Raw genomic sequence first — 22,473 nt, 5'->3', positions numbered from 1 at the left:
AGCAGGATTTCACTGTTGGTAGATTTATTTCTTTCACAAGTCAGCAATAACAAGGAAAGAGGCATAATAGCATAAGCAGGGTTTAAGAGATGTTTAAATACACACACTTGTCTGATTTAACTTCCTTATCCTTTGGATGCCTTTCCTGTTGAGAAATAATTCATCTTGGCCAATAAAAGTGGCAGTGTTTTGCTTCGGATTATACCATCTGAAAAGGCAACAGCCAGCACATCCTTCCACTTGCTAAGCTAGCGTGGACACCCTCAGCATGCATTTGGAATATGCTGAATTGAAGATGAGAGAGATCAGGGAGCAGAGACAAAAGGGAAAGAGACAACAACACAGCTAAGGAAGTTACTTAGCAAACAGAAAAGAATTTAAAAGCATTTCTTGTTTGACAATCCATTCATAAGAAGCTAAATTGTTTTTTATGGATGTTTTGGAAGGAGTGAATAAAGTTTTGGGAGGCTTCTTCAAATTCCTGGAGCCACAGAGAAATCCACTACTACTTTATTTTTTTTCTTGGCATAACAGTGCATGAGGGAGCTCAGTTTTCCAGGGCTGCAGGAGAGGTTGAGCTCTAATAGCAGTCACACTTCACAAAGTGTGTGCACTCTGAACCCAACAGATGTGTTTTCATGATGATTGGTTCTTGTTATTTCAGTCTCTGAGCCACAGCTTTCCTCCAAGGATCACTGTGGGAACCAGCCCAGAACAAGTGCTACTGCGTGAGACCCTCTCTAGCCAGAGGCTCTTGTGTCAGCACTAGGAAAAACTCAGCTTTCATCAGTCCAAAGTGAGGGTCAGCTCTTGCTTCAGTTCTGAATTTCAGCGAAACATGTTTTTTTTCCACAGTGGCTTCATGAAACCCCAAAGCAACCAAACTGTTAAGCACTGGAAGGACTTGTCTGTGAGCACACTAAACCAACATCACAAAGGTGGGTCAACCTTCCTCAATTTCCAAATGCAAGAACCCACCTCTGAGCTCAGTTTTCACTTGTTGGAAATTTTGCATTTGGAGGCAGCCAGGTTTTCTTTTCTGGAGTGGGTTATTTTAAGCCTATGTCAGATGCTGTCAGTCACCATCCTAACAGAACTACTGGGACCCATGGCTTCACTTTCGATGTCCCACAAGGAACTTCACAAGCGGCCCACAGCTGTATTGGCATATGGCTATCACCACTCTGCTCCCCAGATGTCTTTAAACTGGCAATTGAAGGGCGAGTTCAGTGCTGCTGTTTGCAGAGAGCCATGACCACTGAATGATTACGACAGCAGGCAGTGCTACGGAGGTGTTGAAAGAGTCTATTAGTCTGCTTAGTCTAAGGCAGGATGGAGTGTTAATGCAAACTCTCTGCAAACAAATACCCTGCACAGACAGACACAAGAGCAGCAGCAACTAGGGGGGCTGTTTTTCCCTGTGGGGGGCCATTTTCCCTCTGGGGGGGCTGTCATCAGAGAAGTGCCTTGCTTGAATATGTGAGAAGTGCACAGAACTAGGTGACCAGGGCTAGAAAGGCAGGGAAAGAGTCATCTCTGCACCTTTTGTCATGGTAGAGAGGCAAGGCAAGAGGAAGACTACTTGCTTGCCAGCAAGAAGTCACACCCATCCTGTAACATGATGAGCCTCTGAGACTCATTCCCTGGGACTTTAAATGACCCAATAGATGCCCAAAGGTCCAGGTCATGCCCAGGAAAAGACAAAGATCACCAACATTTGGGAGTCCGAGGAATAAGTGGGTCCAAACTATGCTGATGTTCCCCCACCAACAGCCCTGTGGGATCTGAAGGAAGAGATTAAATTAAATTACATCTGTCACCTCAGGTTAAGGTTTTAATTGGGGATCACAGGTACTTAAAGAAAGGGGAAATCCTGCCTTGGGGAAACCCAAAGTCAAACTCTATTTCAGTCCAGTGTCTCCATACAGAGAAAGCTGCAGAAGACTGTCCAAGCCAGATTCTACACAATCACAGCATATCCCACACCCCATTATTTCTCCTACTGTCTCTTCAGCTTATAGAATCCCAGACTGGTTTGGGTTGGAAAGAAGGACCTTAAAGCTCATCCAGTTGCAATTGCTGGTGCAGGCAGGGACACCTTCCACTAGGGCAGGTTGCTCCGAGCCCCATCCAACCTGGCCTTGAACACTGCCAGAGATGGAGCATTCATAACTTCCTTGGGATGCCTGTTCCAGTGATCCACCACTCTCACAGTAAAGAATTTCTTCCTAATATCCAGCCTAAACCTCCCTTGTTTACATCTGAACCCATTACTTATCAAGCTTTTCAAATGCCTTTTCCATGAAAGTCAGCAGAGAGGCACCAATTTGCATTACCTGAAAACATGGCCCTTCAAACAGAATAGAGATAATGAAGGTCACTGCCTGGTGACTTCATCAGCTGGGGGGAATTGCCTCTGCCCCAGTCCCCAGGTCTGGCATGCCAGTGGGGAGGCTGAGCAGTGAGCAGCCAGGGGGACGTTTGGTGGTGGTGATCCCTGCCTGTGGCTGGAAGTGCCTACCAAGACACAGCATTGTCTCCACACTTCCTCAGAGGATTTATCAGCATAGGGTGATCCGATTTGCCAGTGTAAGGTGCTCAGACACTGCTCCCGAGCACTGGATCCTTCTCCTTTCCTTTTATACCCCCCTTCAAAATTGGAGGGAAAGTATGCCTTGGCAGAGCCTGCTGCAGAAGCACCTGCACAACAGATGCCAGAGGCAGAAGGCTTCTCAAAGTGGGACCAGCTTCCCCAGGCTGGTATATCTGCTGTGGCCCTGCAGGCACCATGCTTCTCAAAACAACCATCTGAAAACACTCCTGCTCCCATTAGAAGTGCATGAGAGTAATCCCTTTCTGTCCAAACTCAGCCAGGTCCCTGCACTCAGGGGTCAGTTCTCCACAGTCAGCCTCCTCTGCCATCAGCCTATGTTATGGTCCAGCAGATCTGGAGGGCAGGATTTAATGCGGTGCCTTGTGATTCCACCTGCTGAGGATGTCCAGTGGCATAAGCTTGTCATATGACTGCATGCTGTGCACATTGGGGTAACCATGTGGAAGAGCTAATTACAAGGCAGGAAATTAGAGCACAAGCTCAGAGGAAGCAATCTTTCAGCACACAGCAAAGCCAATCACACAGTCTTTAGCAACCGTGCCTTAAAGTAGAAGAAAACTGGCTGCTGAAGGAGGACCTGGGTTAAATACCTCTCTTCCCCTCTGCTTCCTCTCAACATCTGCCCTTGCTGTAGCACAGCTCAGTGGAAGTCTAAGCAATGTTGCCCAAGAGAGATGGAAAACTCCCTTCATTAACAGTTCAGCAGGGCACTTGAGCATGTGTTTAATGTAGGCATATGGATAATCTTACTGACTTCAGCAGGATCGCTGGCATGCTTTTTATTAGCCTTATGAGGGAGAACCTTGCTGAGTCAGATCCAGAAGGTTCATACTTTCTCCAAGATCAAAGGCAGCACACCAGGCTCTGCAGCAGAACCCACATGGCTGCAGCTTCTTTTCTTTGCACTGCCTATGTCCGAGCAGGATGAAGTTTTGCTGCAATTTTTTTTATTTTGGAGTACTTCAGCAGAAAATATTGATTTTTGACAGTGTGGAGATTTGCAGGTGACACATTGGGATCATACGCAAGTTGCTGCTGTGCTAAAATACAGAAAAGAAAACCTGCAATACAGCTAAATAAGATGTTAAGTGTGTTAGAATAATGTTTTCATTGGCGCCAAGACACCTTCGCTGCCTCCCCCCACCCCAAGATGGAAGAACTAACTGCCAAAGGGCGATTCCTTTTGACTTGGGATCTGCATTTACTACCGCTGTTTGCTTTGAAGTCTGTGCCAGCAGGACAGAACCCTAAAAGGGTCTTTGAACTGTCTACCCCACAGCCTGTGTCTCCCTCTCCAGCCCTAATCCAAATTATCACCAAAGCAGAGTGCAAACATCACCCTTCCTAACCGATAGGGAAGCTCTGGAAATAACATCATAGTCATGCGAAAATGGGCTCAAGCACAGATGGCTGCAAATGATAAAATAATAAAAGCTTGCCTTTGGCCTGCAAACACTGCTCCAGGTCAAGAGGTGAGCACACAGAGAGCTGTCAGATCACATCGAGATCTCAGCGGATCAGCTGTAATCAAAGGGCTCACAGGCAGCTGCCCACTGCTGCACAGTGCAACTCAACATCGCAAATCTCTAGGAAAGGCAGAATAGCAAGCACAGCCAGTGAATGGGCAAAAGATGATAGTACAGGAGCCGTTCAAGGAACCTGGAAACAGAGGTGTCGTAAGGACAGGGGCAGTGCTTGGAAAGTGATCCTTTGGTCTCTAGCATCAGCCAGCGGGCTCCATCCAGACTAGGCCTCTGGAGACTGAGGAACAAGAATCAGTTGAGGACAATGAAAGAACTAACAACACAGATCCACTTGGCAAAGCACACTGGCAACCCTCACACATGCAGAGACATGCCTGTATACACACATACGTATCAATCCTTACGTCACACTCATTTCAACCTGTACACTTGGTACGGGTTGAAATATCAACAGTAGCTGGGTACAACTGACATCCCACAACATTTGAGACATAAGTAATGGTCATGCTTAGAAATGTGATTAATGAAGAAGAAATCCCTATGGGTTTCTTGCCATCTCAGCAGTTTCCAGCTTAAACTGCTTTATTTCACATGCACCAGCCTTTGCATCAGGTTTCCTCACAGCGTGTAGCACAAACTGAAATGAAAAAGCAAGACTGTTTTATTTCCAATGACTGTGCCATCTACTGAGCAGCAGAAAAGCCTTAAATGCTTCAGCCTGAGATCACTGTCAGCTGAAGACAGCAGATTAATACTGTGAGAGCATGAACTGGAGCAGAGCACAGGCTTACAGCATTGCTTGCTTGCTGACTCGCCCTCCAGTGCCAGAAGCTGTGCTGAATCCAGCTAATGTCTAAACACAACCAGGAGTAAAACCCACACAACATGTTTTGGGCAAGATCTCAAGGATCAGTTTTGCCAAGTAAAAGATCACTGCACCAAAAGATCACCTTTTGAGTGTCATTTCACTTTAATCTTTACCACCCATGTTCACACACATTGACTGAATAACCAGAAAAGCAGGGACAGATTTCCACTAACACACCCGTAAATGTATCTTCCCTCTGAAGCAATGGAAAACTTTTAAGGCACTTAGATACTATGATGATGAGCATGGCATTAAAAAAAAAGTAGATAGATAAGATAAGGAAAGGGATTGTCTGGTAGGAGCCAGCAGCTGTAATTTGACATGATAATTTCCCTTGTGAGCACTGGGACAGGGGCAATGTGGCTCTCTCATCTTCCATTAGCAGGGCAACAAATACAAAATGTTTCTCTCAAATAGCCCTGTAAAAATCACCCTCTCCAGATGATGTTTAGAGTCAAATGCTCCACTCTGAAACAGGAAGCTGAGGAGGGAAAGGGGCAGCATCAAGTGCTGACAGCTCGTCAGAGCTCAGATGCTAAGTGAAAGTGAGACCAGTACTTGGATTAGGACACTGGTAAACACACATCACCAAGGAAGAGGCAAGATGACTAAGCATGAATTGTACTGAGAGGCAAGAGCAGGAATGAGTTTTGCTGATGTCTCAGCTTCCTCCCCTCTAGTGGGGACTCGGGAAAGAAAAAGTTATTGTAAAGTCATCCCGTGTAACCAATTAACTGGCAACCTCCCACATGAAAGTGACATTGTTCTGTGAGGAACATGAGGTGGCACCAACATATGGGAATAAAGGCAAAAGAGCAGAAAAATAAGGCAATGCTTTGAAGAGACCTTTGTAAGAAAGGTCATCTCCCACCTCATGCTCCGGCAGGGGGATTGGACTAGATGATCTTTCGAGGTCCCTTCCAATCTCTAACATACTGTGATACTGTGTGATACTGTGATACATGTATCACAGCCTCCTACTTCCATGTGGTGCATGGCTGCATTACCATGAGATAAACATCATACAAGTGATGAGCTTTATTTCACTCCCATGTGTAATGCCCGAGAGTCCTTTAACATTTAGCCTACCATAAGCAATGGAGCAAATTTTGGTAAACTCTAGAGGCCCGATTACAACTTGCTATTATTGTAGCCTGTAAATGATACCATGAACACGCCAGCAAATTGATACACCCTCCCCTGTTGCCTGCACAATCCTCTCTCTACATATTCTAGAGAACACAAACTCACTTTTCTACAAGGTTTCTTTAGCAGCAGAAGCAACACCTCCACAGTCACAGCCAGGGTCAACTCAACCCAGGATACACTCACCACTCATCATCAAAATCTTAAGCATAAAGGAACCTTCCTTCGGCTCATGCAGACAGCACAAAGAATGTGTTTCTATTTTGGTTTTGCTATGCAAGTGCTGGGTAAGGAATTTTCTATAGAAAGCTCACAAAAAGCTATAGGATTTGTTTGTTTGAAAGGTCTTTAACAGATTCCAAGTGCTACTGCTAGAGCTCAATGCACAGGGTTAACAGTGAGCTCTGTCCTCCACATCATCATAACACAAGCACACATCAAAAGCCCTGGCTGCTTCTGCAAACATTAATCATCCTTTTCCTCCGTTTTTCCTTGTTTGCTTGGGTTTGGGGTACAAGGAAGAGTCCTGCACCCTCCCCAGCCGTGAGCATTTATGCTCATTTCTCTTGACAAAATGACATTTTACAGTCTCCTGTGTCCCCACTGAGCCACAGAAATGGAAAGCAGGAAAGTTTCCATCCTCCTGATATCCTGGAAAGTACCCATGGGGCTTCAACCACCATCTGCACCCATCCCTCTGCTAAAGGCAGCCATATGCATGGAGTTAAATACTGAAGTGCAGCAAGCTGAAGCATCTGTATGTATTAAGCCACAGAACTCATGCTGGCCGTCACCAGTATCCCAGTGCACAACAATAGGTGCTATCTGAAGCTCCAAATTAATTTCTGCAAAATAAATGCAGATATAGACGAAAAATCCTTCCATTACAAAACTGAAACAGAATAAGCAGAATATACAATGGGAGCCAAATATAACAAGAAAGCAGCTGGAGGTTTTGATTTGTATTCATACACATTTATATGCATATATATATATAAGCATTTTATATTAGCAAGAGGTTTTACTATAAAAAAAAACAACAACAACAAACCTATCTTACTGGGGTAGAAAGGTCAAGGTATTTTAAATCAATTTTTCCACAATTTGTGTCTGACAGAAACTGATGCTGTCTAGGTACGTACTGCTATCTTGGGATGAGCTCAGGGGCAGCAAAACAAGGCGATAAGGAAGGGACATCATCTCAAAACTAATAAATCTCCTTCCCAGATGGCATTTTTATCTAAGAGTGCCAAAAGAAGCCAGACAGGAAATTTGTGGACCTATATCACAGTAAACTCATTAAGAGTAAGTGAGTTTCTGAAAGACTAAAAGTGAGTTAATCTGGTGCCTCTGATTAAAAAAGGACCTCAGCATTTCAGCTCCATCAGCCTAATGTTTACAACGTATGGAATAACTTAATTCACCAGAGCATCAGTCCTCTGATTATCTATGAAGGAGATAACATAGCAAAGCTTGCATTTTAAAGATGTCCCCGGACTATGTGCTAAAATTGATGAGTGCAAGAGCACAAGCATTGCAGCTTCCCTGGATGGACTGGGAGCATCCCTGTTCAGAGGGGTTCCGAAATAAAACCAAACCCAGTTCAGTTTTAAGGCAAAACTGAAAAGCACAAAACTTCTCTCTAAAGCAGCGCAGTCCTTCTGCTGCCTTTCAAGAGATGGGACTGAGAGCAGACTGTCTCACTCATAATAATGGACAAACACAACACCAGGGATCCATGCAGAACAGAAGATCCCTGGTGCAGCTGGCTGTGGCCACAATGTCCGTCTGTCCCAGGCCAGATGGAATATCATCAGTTCTCTAAGAGGGGGCTACTCAGACCACCAAAGTTAGAGGCAACCACACTGCAGCCACAGGTTTTACCACTGAAACGGATCAGACACTAGGAACTCTCTCTTTGATGCTCATAGGTAGATAACAAACAGATTTTTAAGTGTTAGCATTGGACACATTCAAGCATTCATGGTAACCACTTATCAAACTCATAAGGCTGCTTTTCCATAGAAGTAGGAAAGGGTAAGCAAATATTTATATTGCTATGTTTAAGACGATTAAAAGCCTTTTTCAAGTACTTTTGCAATCGTAGCCATAAAGCACTTGTACAGGAAGGAACGTATTGTTGGCAGAGGAAGTGTATTTTGTTCTTAAAACTAATATTTAGCTAATGCTCAGAAATACATTTATGTAATCTGTGCTCTGTTACAGAGATGTATTAATAATGAAATTGTAGCTCTCCAAGCAAGTAATGAACATTAACAATGGAAGTGGAATCAGAATGCTATAATGTAAGAAATACTGCTTGGTCAGCTGCACACAGAAGGTGCATCAGTGATTTGAGTCAGAACATGAAAAGACCATAATGATAATGACTCACATCACATTTGCATAGTTAGTGCCTTTCAGCCAAAGAGTGATCTCTGGACTTTTTAAACCACTAACACAGGAGGTGCCAAGATACTGCAGAAGGATGCTGAGCACCTCCAGCTTTTGCCGGACCTCCTCAGGGGGTTAACTGGATAGATTCTGCAAGGCTTACCTTTGGGACAGCACAGCAAATCTTCCTGCCAAAAGTCAGTAGTCCTTTTGGCTCCTGCAAAGCAGCCTCACCAGACAGGCTCATTCCTGCTCCAGGTCTGAGCTGATGGCCTGGATGTATATGTTTGTTACTACCTCTGATGCTGGCCCGATCTGGGGCAAACAGAGGTATTTTTTCCATACAGAAGCTTGTTCTTGCACATTGTTCCCACCAGCACATTCATGGTAGGGATCACAGGGATCTCTCCATCATGCCCCTGCTACAGGCTAATCATAGGCTCAAGAGCTGTTCTCTTTCTGGGATGTCATGGTATTGCTTAAGGCTCTTGGCCCCATCATCATTCTGATTGAGAATTCTAAAGACAGCAGCTATGGCTTCTGGGATGTGTGCAGGATTCCTTCATGTAAATAAACAGGGAGAAGAGGGAATCCTCACTCTAACACAGGTCTGCATGCAGCCACTATGCTCCTCCCAAGCATAGGAGTACTTGATAGCCTCAAGGCAGCCAGAGTGAATCATATGTTTTATAACTATTTACACATAAATGCAGAAATTCATTTAAAACCCCTATCAAGACTCTTGCTCCCAGTTATAATGCTGCAAGTAGCCAACTATATACACTAGGGAGCTTTTCAGCATCTAAAAGAAAAGGAAGCTGAAAGTATCGTTAGCCAAATAAGGCAGGTTGGAATTGTATCCTTTCCCAGTTTGCCTGAAGGCAATATGGGCTCATTAATAAGTATAGTTAAATATGGATGTTTATCAATTGCTATTGGCCTAGAACTCAAATCATTAAACTCAAATTAAGCCCCATCCCTGGCAGTGTTCAAGGCCAGGTTGGACAGGGCTTGGAGTGACCTGCTCTAGTGGAAGGTGTCCCTGCCCATGGCAGGAGGTTGGAACTGGATTAGCTTTAAGGTCCCTTCAACCCAAACCATGAAATAGATATTTCTAATTTCCTGCTGCAGGAGGTGAGCAGACTTCCTATGTCACAGATCAGAGGCACCTTTAAAAGCACAACTGCTAAATTAATCTTCCTATGCTACACATGGTACCTTGAGGACAGTTTTCTGGTAGTCTGGAGTTTACTGAAGGTTGGGTCCCCCTCCTTGCCTCTCTAAACAGACTTCAATCATCTTTGATTTTCCACGCATGAGCAGCCAGGTTGAATGAGCGTATCTGTTATCAGCTGCAAGGAGTCTGGGCTTACCGCTGCTGACTGATAGCTCTCTGCAAAACCCCCTCCCAGTGCACCAGATCTTGCTTCCCTCTGCTTACCCTCCTCAGGGATCCCTCTCAGCAGCTTCCCTATGCCTGTATGGCAGACCCAGGGTCTGATGATATACCAAGCCAGATGAAGACACAGAAGAGTTCTGTGTCCTAGGGTAAAACTATAATACATTGTTTGCTGGCAAGCAACATCCATGATTTTGATTCTTGTACCCTTTTTTAGCAAGGGCAGTGATACACACAGCTAACACAGCAAACAAGATCACAGCTTACACTGCTAGTATCTCTAGCAGAAAAGCAGCATGTTTCAAATGCACAGCCCTTGACTTTTCCAAGACAACACCTCACCTCAATGGCTTCATTTCCCAGATTCTAAAGTCAGTATTTCCAGAACAAAGAGCAGCTGAGAGATGCCCTGGGAGAAAGTACAGTGGTAGGAAGCATCTTGCACACATGCACAAAACTATTTGGTTTGTGTCAAGAGAATAATTGTCAGCCGAGACCCCAGAGAGGGTAAATTGAACTGTCTGTTCTGCATATACTAATGGGAGCTCAGTGTTAAGTCAAATCACACCCCAAGATGATGTGAGGTTGAAAAGCAAGTTGTTAACAAGGAGAGGGGCTGAGGGTGCTTTTATATTTGGAACATGCTTTTGCATTTTCCTTCCAGACTCAGGGGATTAGGGTGATAAAGGGATAGGATTTGTCAGGAGTATTTTAGCTGACTAACACATGGAAACAATGCAGATTGCTCGCATCCTGTTTGCGGATTCATCACCAAGGCTTCTTTCTTTTGTTTATTTGCCTAGGGTAGAAACTGTGCTGGTAAAGAAAACTGTATCTAACATTTTCCCAGAATTGAAGTTATCCAAAAGTAATCTTTATCCTCCATTTTTACATAGGAGAAAGAAGGGTAAATTCTCATCTGGCCTTTGGCATACTTGAAAACATGGTATTTCAATGCAACCATTTTAACTGCTTATATTAAGTAGTCAAAGTGACAGTCAAAGATGAGGTTGCCAAGTTATACGATGTATCTTTCCTTCTAGATACGCAGCAAACGTTAGAACGACCATGCATGTTTCAAACTGTCTGAAAACAAATTCTCACCCTTACAGCAACATTTTAAACAGAGCTTAAATGAAGGTAAACAGGTAGAGTTTCTGCCATAAAAGCAGGCGATTTGCTCCTGGTTTTATGAATCCAGTAAGTTCCATAAGATTCAGTACAAACATAAGAACTCTCTTGGCTGTTCCCCTCTACATAGTTGATGGTCTTTGATCCATGCATTAGAGACAATTATTCCCACTTTGTTTCTCCCAGGTTTCAGGAACCAACTCTTGAAGCACGAGGACACTGCTGCTGTGTTTGAGATGGCAGTTATTTACTTCATAAGGAAACAACCCACGCTGGTTGTCCAAAATGAGGAGGTGGTCAATCTTGTACAAACCTATTCATCCTGTGACCAGCACAGGTGAAAACCGCTATTATGTTTAAATGCTGCTCCACAAAGGATCGCCTCTGCCCCATCCTGCTACAGAGATGGGGCAGGAGGAGCAGAGACGCTGCATGTGGTGAGCATGGGCTGGGAAAGAGTCTTCTCACCACCCAGCCTCTGCTGTGCTGCTCAACAAAGAAACCGCCCATCAAAGGAAGCTTCCCTGCTGGTTTAGCAGCATTTCTTGGGCTGCTGTCCCACCATAAATCCCCAACTGGCTCATCAGGAGGAGGAAGACAACTGGAGTCAGAGGAACAATGAGAGCCACAGACCACTTACCCTGGGATCAGCAACACCTGCACACTGCTGGGACATGCACACTGCTGAGACCCTACACAGGCACTGGTATCAGTAAGAAAGTCTCTTGGTTTATAGTCTTCCTCCCCATGCTAAAGCTTGGCCAGTGGCCATCACATCCAAGGCCTTTTCTGTCAGCCAGGTGTTTGTTTCACAGCTCTCCTGAGCTCCAAGAGCTGTCTAGCTTAGGCTGGCAATGCTAACTGTGCAGGTTTTACGTCTTTATTAGGCAAGGCTTTCCATTCCAGCAGTATTTACACCATGACCTTCTGGCTTTTCCATTTACAGCCCTGTGCTTAATTCTTTCATAGCATCTGCAAGGCACTGACATCCAGAGCTTTGCATAGGTAAGGCATCTGTTGATCCATCTGTCCTTTGGGCACTGTCCTGTTCCACTTGAGCTCAATAAGGCCTTTGCTGGTAGCATCAGCTAGAGACTACCAGAGAGCCTTGGACTTCAAGTACTTAACACATTGTAAGCCCAGAGGGCAGCTTCTCTTAGGTCACCCTTAAGCCAGCGAACAAAATCCCTCATTCTACAAAACAGAGGCTGCTCCAGTTTCCACTGCTGCACTCAGATCCGTAAGAACTTCCTAGCTGTCCATTACCAATGCTGGAAGTAACATCTACTCACTGGAAACCAGGTAACACATACTTAAAGTGCAGACATGTTTTAGCTACCCTCTAACCCTTTTCCCTCACTAAGAGGGCCACAAGTGGCAAATGCACCCAATGTTCTACATTTCAAGCCAGAAGCAACATCACAGGTACCAAGTGAGCGCTGCTAGAAAATAAGATATCCTTTATATTCAACCTCACAATACTTTAGTTAGAGATCAGAAGTGATGGGCCTTAAAGCAATTTCCCTTACCTTGTCCTAGCTCATCTGCAGAGCCTGTTTCATTCTTGTCTTGACCACCGTTTAATCAATTCAATCTTTGCAAAGTCATTTTTACCTATTTTACACATGCATACTCCCTAGGTATAAATCAAAACATATGGGGCTGGGAAGTCAACTGCCCCCCAAGTTTTATGTGCTCTTGGGATATCTCTTCTTCATGCCTCAAATTCTTCACCTCTCTGCTAGTGTCTCCTATGCATGCATCTTGCAGGTGCTGTGCAATGAGGCTGGACAGCCTTAGTCAGCACAGCTCCTAAACTTTTCCCAACAGGATTATTGATGAGGTTGCAAGTCCTTTTCAAGATGACCAAGAAATACAATAGCCCCTTTGCATCCTCCAGGCCTGAGGAACCTCTTTGGTACAAGCCCAAGCAACAGGGAGGTCTGAAGGCCTTGGGAACATAACACATTTGAGGGCCACTTTTTCAATCCTTTTTTGACACCAGCAGTGGGACAGAGATCAAGTAGCAGCCTCCTGTTCACATAAGCAAAGACCATGTGTCCCGTTTCCCAAACACAGCACTGAACTTTCCCCCTAGACCTCCATGGTTTAGTCAAATGGAATAAACAAATGCAGATCTTTTAGCTGACTAACTGGAAAGTATTTTTCCTCTTAATAAAAAGATGCTGAGCAAGTACTGGGCAGAGACAGGGAAGAGTCTTCCCAGAGTAAACTCTATGCACTTATTTCATCTTTTGTTTGACAGAGGCAGGCAGTTTAGAAAACCCCATTGCAGAGCAGCACACAACAGAGGAGCTTCATCCTCATCCTGTCATTCATCTCAGCTGTCAATCCTTGCAACTGGCATCAGTCACAGTGACCACATCACAGGAGTAAGCATCAGTAGACTTGACTCAGCCTTCATCCTGCCTCATGACCTGCTCAACACTAATGTTTTCCTCCTGTTAATTCAATCACCCTATTCTTTGTGCCAGGTCAGGTGCATTATTACATGCTTAGATTACAAACCTCAGTGTCTACAAATCCAATGAGACTTTGCTAGAGGATGCCAACTGCTTTCAAGAGCCAAGAACTCACACAGGAGAACACTTCAACAACACAAGGACCAACGTTACACTTACCTAAGTACTGGGGAATAAATTGGTTTAGGCAGCAAGGAAGGATTGGAATATACTTTTCTTGCTTATGTCACCACGTCACACATCCCCTAGCACTGCCAGGCTGTACAACAGCAAGGACTGGTGTGCTCCAACCATGAGACCATGTTACCCGGACTCCCGCACCACACCGAGTGCACACTTTGCACACCCCAAAGAGCTTTGTATGTGCCTTGCATAGGGGCATTCCGATGCTCTTTGCTATTATTTTCACAATGTCACATCACCCTCACAAGCACTTGGCATTTTACTGTGTATTCTGTTGCAAACAGCGTCTTCACACGCATGCCACTCATAGCAAAGGACCTCTGCTACAACTCTGCCACCTAAAAAGCAAAGCTGTTTAAGAGGTACAGAAGATAAAGCCTTTCAAACACACTGATCCTCATCCCACCTTTAGAAGGAAGAAAGCAACTTAAGATACCACTACATAACTGATGAAAGAGCTAACAGGCTTGCAGGAAAACATCACATCAGCAATGCTTGATCCTTTAAGTGCCTGGTACCTACTTGTAGGCATAAAGTCAAAGGAGAACTCGGTATATTAAAAAATAAACCAGTTCTCCAATTAAGTCACAACAATATCAAGAAAATGAAAACCAACTTCAAAGGAAGGAAGGAAAATACAGCCCAGAAGTAAATATGTTCTGTGAAAACTACCACAAAATGCCAAGTTATATCTTACCAAGCACTAACCAGAAGTCTTTAAACCTTCAGACGCCAGCTTATCCAACACACAACTCTGCTGTTGTTGGGATATGTGAGGATACTTAAGGAATGCAACCCAGATGTTTATGCTTTTTTCAAATTTAAGCCTTTCTGAAACACTAAACCAGTGAGATGAGGAGAGTTTTTCAGCCACCAGACCCCAGTCTGTTAATTACAAAGCAGATAGGCTTGTCTGGCTGAGCTGGGAAAAGGGGGGAGCAGTCATGCTAATGAATACTGAAATAGAAGATCCAGCAGGTAGTTGTAGTTGTCAAGCATGAAAGAGAAATATATGGACTTGTACATTGGATCCCATTCGGGGAAAATCTTATTCCCAAGTTAATTTCAATAAGGTAACCTCTGCTGCAGCTTCTGATTTGTGCAGTCCATAGCAGAACCACAATATACATCAGCTGTTGGAGCAAGCACATTGCCAGAGAGCTGCCAAAAAGGTGGTTAATCCCAAATTTAAATCCCAACACATTGCCTGGGTCTGACTTGCTTCCGTGCTCACAGATGTGGACAAGCCAAAAAAAGAAAGAGCCAGTGAAAATAACAACTGTCACTATTTCTTGGCAACCACTTTTCCATTAATATCATTTGGTGTATTTTCGTATTTTGCATGTCTGCAGATAGCTTTAAAAATATTACTGGTGTTCTGATATGGGGAAGTAAACCAGATGCCTTGGCTTGGCATCAACTTCAGGTTTTTTCCCCCAAAATGGTCCATTTCTATTGAATGTTAAGACCAAAAAGATCTTAGTGATATCACTGTGATGAGGCCCAAGTGGATTACACTCCAAAATAGAGGAACTCCCTTAGGACAATGCTCTCCACTGGTTAAAGATGTCTAGCAGTTCACCCTTTTGCTGCTTTTGATCCATTTCTCTGGCACAATTGAACCAGGGGCACAGGAGCTGGAATTTCTCCAAGCACAGACTCTCCCCCTTCTCCTTCATCTTCCAGAGGCCCCACTGCAACACAGTCCTTCCCAATAGAGGCATGCTGGAGCCAGCTCCCCTCTCCAGAGCCCAGCCACTGCCTTCCCTCCCAGTGCACAGCATGTCTGAGTGCCTATGGTTTTCAAACTCCCTTTTTAGTGTTAAATTGACCTTACAGCTCCTAAGTACCAGACAACCACAATGCTGCTCTGTGCCACAAATTTTCATTCCCCACCTTCCATCTGTGCCTTCTACTCCAATAAGCTCTTGAGGGATCACAGTTTTTTTGGGGTTCTAGACACTCTGGTAATGTAAGAAAATTAGCAACCCACAGAAAAGAGTCAGGATTTTTCCTCCATCACCTTTGTTGCTGCCCTTCAGGGAAGGAAAGCCCTCATCCCCCTAGGCAGGTGATCCGCAGCAAGGCAACATGCTTACTCGGAATACAAAGTCCTACCATGTAGTTACTGCATGGGGATTGGTGGGGTTTTGTTTCCAAAGGCTAAAAACCACACAATTTTTCCCCCCCTTCTTTTTCATAACAAACACAGTAATAAGAGCAGAGCCAGGAAAATACTGAATTGGCATTTATAAAGTGTTTCAGCTGTCCCATTTTGCTCTAGAAGAACTATCTTACTGGCACTGTCCTACAAAAACATAGTATGTGTTGTATCACATGCTAATAGCCAGAAGAGCGACATTTATACTACTTTAAAGGAATGAGACATGAAGAAAAATAAAGTGTCTTATGGATAACTCAACAAGCTATTCATCTAGCTGGGGCTTAATTTATTTGATCTATAATAACAAAATATTTCCTCCTTTAACTTCATTCTTTAAATTCACCATATGACAGGCGAATATTGTAAGCAGAAATTCTGTCCTAGAAACCACATTCCAGTGGTATTGAGAAATCACTTTCTTGTGGTGGAACAAGAAGCCTGCTCTTAGAGATGCAAGGATTTCTTTTTCTCTGCAATAGTTTGCAGCGTGGTCGAGATGCAGCATACGCTACAGACCAGACCTTATTTTGGATGCCAACGAACCTCATGGGCAGTAAATCTTTTTTCTTAAGCAATTAAATTTCTGGCTTTAATCTTTCATTCTCTTGATAGAAGTGGTTTCCTGGATTAGGCTGAAAGTCAGAAAATAAGCTGCCAAACAAAGGTTCCCTCCAGCTCTAAACTACATTTAATATTTCTCTTTCACTGCAATATTCCCTGCTGTTTTCTTTTTACATCTCCTCTCCCCCCCCCCCCCCCTTCTTCACTGTGTTGTAAGAGATGAGCTCTCACAGCTGAGAAAAGAAGTGCAAGTTTCAAGACTGTCTTAAGAGACCTGAAGCATCTGTATATCCCAAACCTTGTCCTTCCCATTACTCATTAGGGGAGGCGTTAGAGCTAGAAGAGATATTCACAACCCTCATGCCTTGCTCTTAGCTTCAGAATCTCGATTACAACACTAATCTAGAAGTCTACATCCATCACTATTTCTCCTGTCTAGCATCTCCTTTACTATCCAGGGGGAGAAACCCACTGACTGCTGGCACATCAGCTGATCCCTTCTATCTGTAAATGAAAGATTAGTTCTATTCTATCAGGTCTATTTTTATTTTTAAATAGAGGGTCCTGAGACATTTTACTTCAGCAGTTAAATGAAGTAGAAAGCATTTGTTCAGTAAGGCACTGTTGCTTCCTATTAACCCTACACCTTTTGCTCACAGCCACGTTACAGGAAGCCACACCAGCACAGACATGCATTGGTCTTGCCCCTTCCAAGGAGGTCTCTTTCCATTAGGAGCTGTCTGACAGACATCACCCAGGGCCATATTTCAAAGTGACACAGGAGACTGAATTGGACCGAGACACCCATCAAACTGTGAACCCAAAACCTCCCACCAGGCAGTTTGCATGTCAAGTACTACATTCCATACCAGCACAGGCATCTCCGCATATCAACATGTTAAAGACTTGTCCCTTCTCATTATTGCTATTGACTCTCAGCTGGATAGCTTCAGAGACACTAACAAGGTTTAATGCAGGTCTTCAAAGCACTCAAATTCTCCACTGGAAGTGAAAAGGAATATTACACATACACACACCAATATAAAATGCATTACATATTCCGAAGATGTTGTGCATGAAATAAATACTCCTTTCTTAATTAAGAGTTCTTCCTTCATTACAGTTTTAGAAATGTCTCCAACATTATGGGACTTGGCATTTGGTGTTTTCATTAAAAACAACACTCTCAGGCTGCATGGCAGTTCTCAGTTCTCCAGACTTCGCTATGTGGCTTCTACCCCTTAATACAGTTATGTTTGGGGGAATTTTGTTCAGGTCTGATCAAGTGAGCTGCTGAGCTGTTCTTTTTCCTTCCATTTCCATAGTACAATAAACTCAGTGTGATTTGTGGGCATGCAGCACTTAAGTCTGATCCCGCAGACCTGGAAGCTTTTGTTTGAACCTTTAACCCTCAGGATGTTAAAGCAAGGTGCCTGGGATTATTCAGTCCATAGAAACTACCTGCATTTCCTCTTTATGGCCCCTTGCTCAACTCCACAAAATGAGACCATAAATATAATCAGTATCATACAAGGACATACAAGTCCTGCACCCACTGTGGTCTAACAGAAACCTTGTAACACATTTCAAAAGAGTCATAGACAAAGGTCTACTGCTCTGACGCCCTTTCTAGACTCTCCAGCACCAGTTGCTACATCAATGTCATTCTCTTCCAAGCATCAATCGATGCAAAACATTCTCAGAAATGAAAACAACTGAAGTTATTTCCTAAATCAGAGCCAGAGAATATCCCATCATACTCATTTAAAGTCAGTGAAGGTACCTGTTAGTACTGTTGGCTAGATATGCTATTGAAGGAAGTGACATGATTCAGTCAGAAGCCTTAATTTGAGGAGCAGCCTATTGACTTCAAAACAACCAGCCACTGACAGAAGATAGTTGTCTTATTTGCTTAACAATTTCAGAAAAGTAAAGACCTCTCTTGAGTTCTCTGGGGTCCAAGAAGCTGAGGAAGCATCTGTAGCCATAGAAGAGAGGAACTCTTTACCCAAGACACACAACACCTTCCATGTAACTGTGCTCCTACAAGTGGGAGCCAGAGGCACGACGCAATATTGGAGTTATCGATTCACTTGAAGCAGAAGATGCCGAGAGGACAGTCAGAACTGCAGACCATGTGCTTTTTAAAGGGGAGCGTGACTCCAAAGAGGTCAAAAAAGTAATTGGACAGTAATACAATTGTGTGAGATTATATTAAAGCCTACAGTTATTCATTTTATTACATTTTGCTGTAAGCCACTGAACTGATGATCTATCTAGGTTGAAGTTTATTTGGTTAAGTTTAGGAATAGACAGAAAATGAACATTTCAGTGCTATCTTTGGCTTTCTTACCTAGGGCATAGTTCAAGATACTCTAAGATAGATTTCGAAGCTACTGAGCCTGCAGGAAGCAATACATACCTAAACACCCTGAAAACCAAAGCAGGGCTACTCCAGTGTCAAACACTAGCTTAAACAGACTCTTCCTATGCATCCCTAAAAGGATCATTGTGCTTTTACAGAATGAGATACTCCCTCAGGGAACTGCTATGTTGTGTCCCTCCAAGCTTCAAGCTAACTCTAAGTACTAACTACAAGTACAGCATCTACCTGCAGCAAAGGAAAAAGGGGTGGAAACAGTCAGGCTTAACTGAATTAACCAGAGGAAGTTATAAGGAGTTGTACTTAATGGCTGGTGTCCCTGGCACTTGGCCACACCAAATATTTAACCTATTTTTAGAAGCCACAGCAAGATGCAAAATTTGACTCCATTTCACCATTCTCTAAAAGCTTACCTTCAGATTAACCAAAACTTCTATTTTCAAACAGGTGTCAACCAGGTATTCATTTACAGTTGCACATCAAAACTATCTGCACCTCCTGCATTCATCTGCTCAGAAAGAAGAGCTGGATTGAGTGCGAGTTGATTCGACTGAATATGCCTTTGAGCCCTGTACTCACTACAGGCTCTTTAAAGCTAACTCAGTTGCTGAACTGTATGAATTTTACCTGGTTATGACTTGAACCTCAAAGCAAAGGAGGAACTAGCAATAACTGACTTCCCCATGGGTTAAGTACACAGCTATTTCTTTTTATGACAGGGGGTTCATCGTACAGAATCATAGAATGGTTGGTGTAGGAAAGAACCTCAAGGTCATCCAGTTCCAACCCCTGCTATGGGCAGGGACACCTTCCACTAGAGCAGGTTGCTCCAAACCCCATGCAACCTGGCCTTGAACACTGCCAAGGATGGGGCAGCCACAGCTTCTCAGGGCACCATATGCCAGTGGCTCAGCACCCTCACAGGGAAGAACTTCTGCCTTATATCCAACCTAAATCTCCCTTGTTTAAATTTGAACCCATTGCCCCTTTTCTTATCACTAGAGTCCCTGATGAAAGAGTCCCTCTCCAGTAAACATTCCTACATCTATGCAATGGTTGCTTAACTTACATGATACTTCTGTATGAGAGCACTACTATGCTATGGCAATCCTCTAACAAAATCCACTGCAATAAAAGTCTAGTAGAGTGATCTGGCATAGACTTATTATACTGACACTCTGCTTTTTAGTGCAATGTTTTACCCAAATAAATTTGCAATTTATTGCAATTGTTATTCCAGTGCCATTTCCTAACATCTTGCTTGTAGCGGCACGTGTATATCTGGTCACCCTAGAAAGATTTGGCTCCAAGAAGGGACAGTTCTCTGAAACACTAAGCAAGCCATCTGGTTACATCAACAAACTTTCTAGAAGCCCTAATGACAGCAGACCCATATGTGCTGATGGGAAGTATCTCACAGTTAATCAACTGGGCATTGAACCTGATGGGGCACAGACAAACTGAGTGGAGGTGTTCAGCCACCTATGTGACCAGATAACCAGTCCACATACCAGTATCACACTGGGCTCTGCTGTAATCTGGCATTAAATGGATTTACTTACAAAATGCTTCCTTCAGGTTATATCATCACAAGGAAAGAAATGGATAGCCAAGATAGGCTAAGGCAATGATTAAAGATAAGAAGCCTTCCTATGACTATTTTTAATCTTCCTAGCTAGAACATAAGACTAAATCTTATTTCTAAGGAGGCCTCTATTTTATTCTCCTCAACCTTTACAATTCCTCTTGTCCTCCAAATCCACATACATGCCATTAGGCAATAAGCTCAAGGATATCAAGCAGCAGTCAATTAATGTTAACAACTGACTCAGCCTTCCTTTTCTTTCAGCAGCAGTTTGTGGTCTTTTTGAGCAGACTTTAGAAGAGAAATAGAAGAAATTGAACACATACCAAACCAGCAAAAAATAACACACCACTTAAAGGGGAAAAACAAAGTGCTGGCTGTGACTGCAGAACCCATATTCAACCTGTATTCATTGCTTTGCCACACACTGGCACTTTCAGTCACTGCCAGCAAGCAGCAGAATGGCAGTAGTTATTTGCCAGCTTCCATATGTGTGTCTCCTGCTTGCTCTTGACTATGTACATTTTTCTTGTAAGTCAGTATATCAAATGCCAGGACTCTGGCATTGAGCTGTGGTTCAGTATTCCAGACCTCAAGAACAATGTTCAAGTCAGAGTAGCTTTTATAAGGCAATGAAAGATTATTTTCTTCTTTAAGGGGACCATCTGAAATTTGGAAGTGGTTATGCTGTCCATCAGTCAACAAGAGTCTAAAATTGTTACTAAGAGAGTGGAAAGTAGCTACTGGAAGCCATTTGCCATGATTAGACCCAGAAACCCCTCCATTACCTCCATTCTAACAGGTCAGGGATAATTCTGACAGTCTGAAAAAATGACTGTCTCTACAGCTTTGTCTTGAAGCTCAGTAAGGAATGGTTTTACCATATTCTGCAGCATTTTCAAGAAGGCATTATGCATTTTAATGAAAAGATTTTACCACATTGCAAAATCATCCTATTGCTTATATTCACATCAAGCTGTTATTAGCAAGTAATCCGAAGGCTCATTTCCATCCCAAAGGCTTTGCCTGGAAGACAAGTGGTCAGGAATTGTTCCTGGTCCAAATGAAGGGTATAAAGATTTACTAATTTCTGCTTTCTAGCTGGCATGGGTGAAATATTGTCTAGGAAATAAAGGCTAAAGAAAACTCTTAGCAAAGCCACAGGCACACACAATACACACACACACAGAGAAGTAAAACAAGCATTGCTAATGTTATCTCTCATCACTCAAGAGGGAGATGAGAGAACTTCACTCAATATTTGCCACAACAACAAGCGCAGCATTCACCTCCAGCTCCTGATGGGTGGTGATTTACAAGCCCAAAGTGTTGGTCTCAATACTGCACATGGAGACAGGCTCTGCAATCAGACTTGTGTCAGGCTGAGCCCCACAAGGACTTTCAGTTCTGTGCACAATGGGAAGCCAAAGCTCAAACCAAACAGGGGCTGTTCCTGGCCAGACACCACTGAACTGCACAGAGGCAATAGGCTAAATGGTAATCAAGAGGGTGCACAGCATTTTCAACCCAGTATTTTAAATGCTGTTCTTTGAATTCCATCTGAAACAAAAGTACACACTGAGCAGCAATCTGCAAACAGCTTCATAAGTTACCCAAACCCCATCACCATGACCATAGAATTTGAAGTTCTGGGAATAAGAGCTAGGTGAGAATGGTGCAGCACAAGCTCTGCACCACTTGTTCCCATGGCTTAAAGACAACAAGAAGCAAATATAAGCATGTATCCTGAGCCCTAACATTGTGCATACTACTAGCACAACATTTTCACTTATGTCTCAAGGAGGCATTACCACACACACACACAACCACTGCAAAACAACAGCATGTCTTTGGAAAGGTCTATCACTCAGGTAAAGCATTTTCTCTCCAAGATCAGTCCTTGATTTGCCTTCCCCCTTGCAAAGCATTCAGCCCACTGTTTGGTGTGAAAACAAATTCTCCCAGTGTGGCCACAAGCTGAGCTAACACAAGAAACATTTCCTCTTGCCCAGCTTCTGCAGATGATGGGACTTGGTCCCAGGACACTGTATTTAGTTTCAGTCTAGAGCTGCAGATCA

The sequence above is a fragment of the Pezoporus wallicus genome, unplaced genomic scaffold, assembly GCF_028554395.1.
Source record: "Pezoporus wallicus isolate ANWC-B61680 ecotype Strahan unplaced genomic scaffold, APGP_CSIRO_Pwel_v1 contig_7820, whole genome shotgun sequence".
Classification (NCBI taxonomy): domain Eukaryota; kingdom Metazoa; phylum Chordata; class Aves; order Psittaciformes; family Psittacidae; genus Pezoporus; species Pezoporus wallicus.
This window is presented reverse-complemented; position numbering follows the sequence as displayed.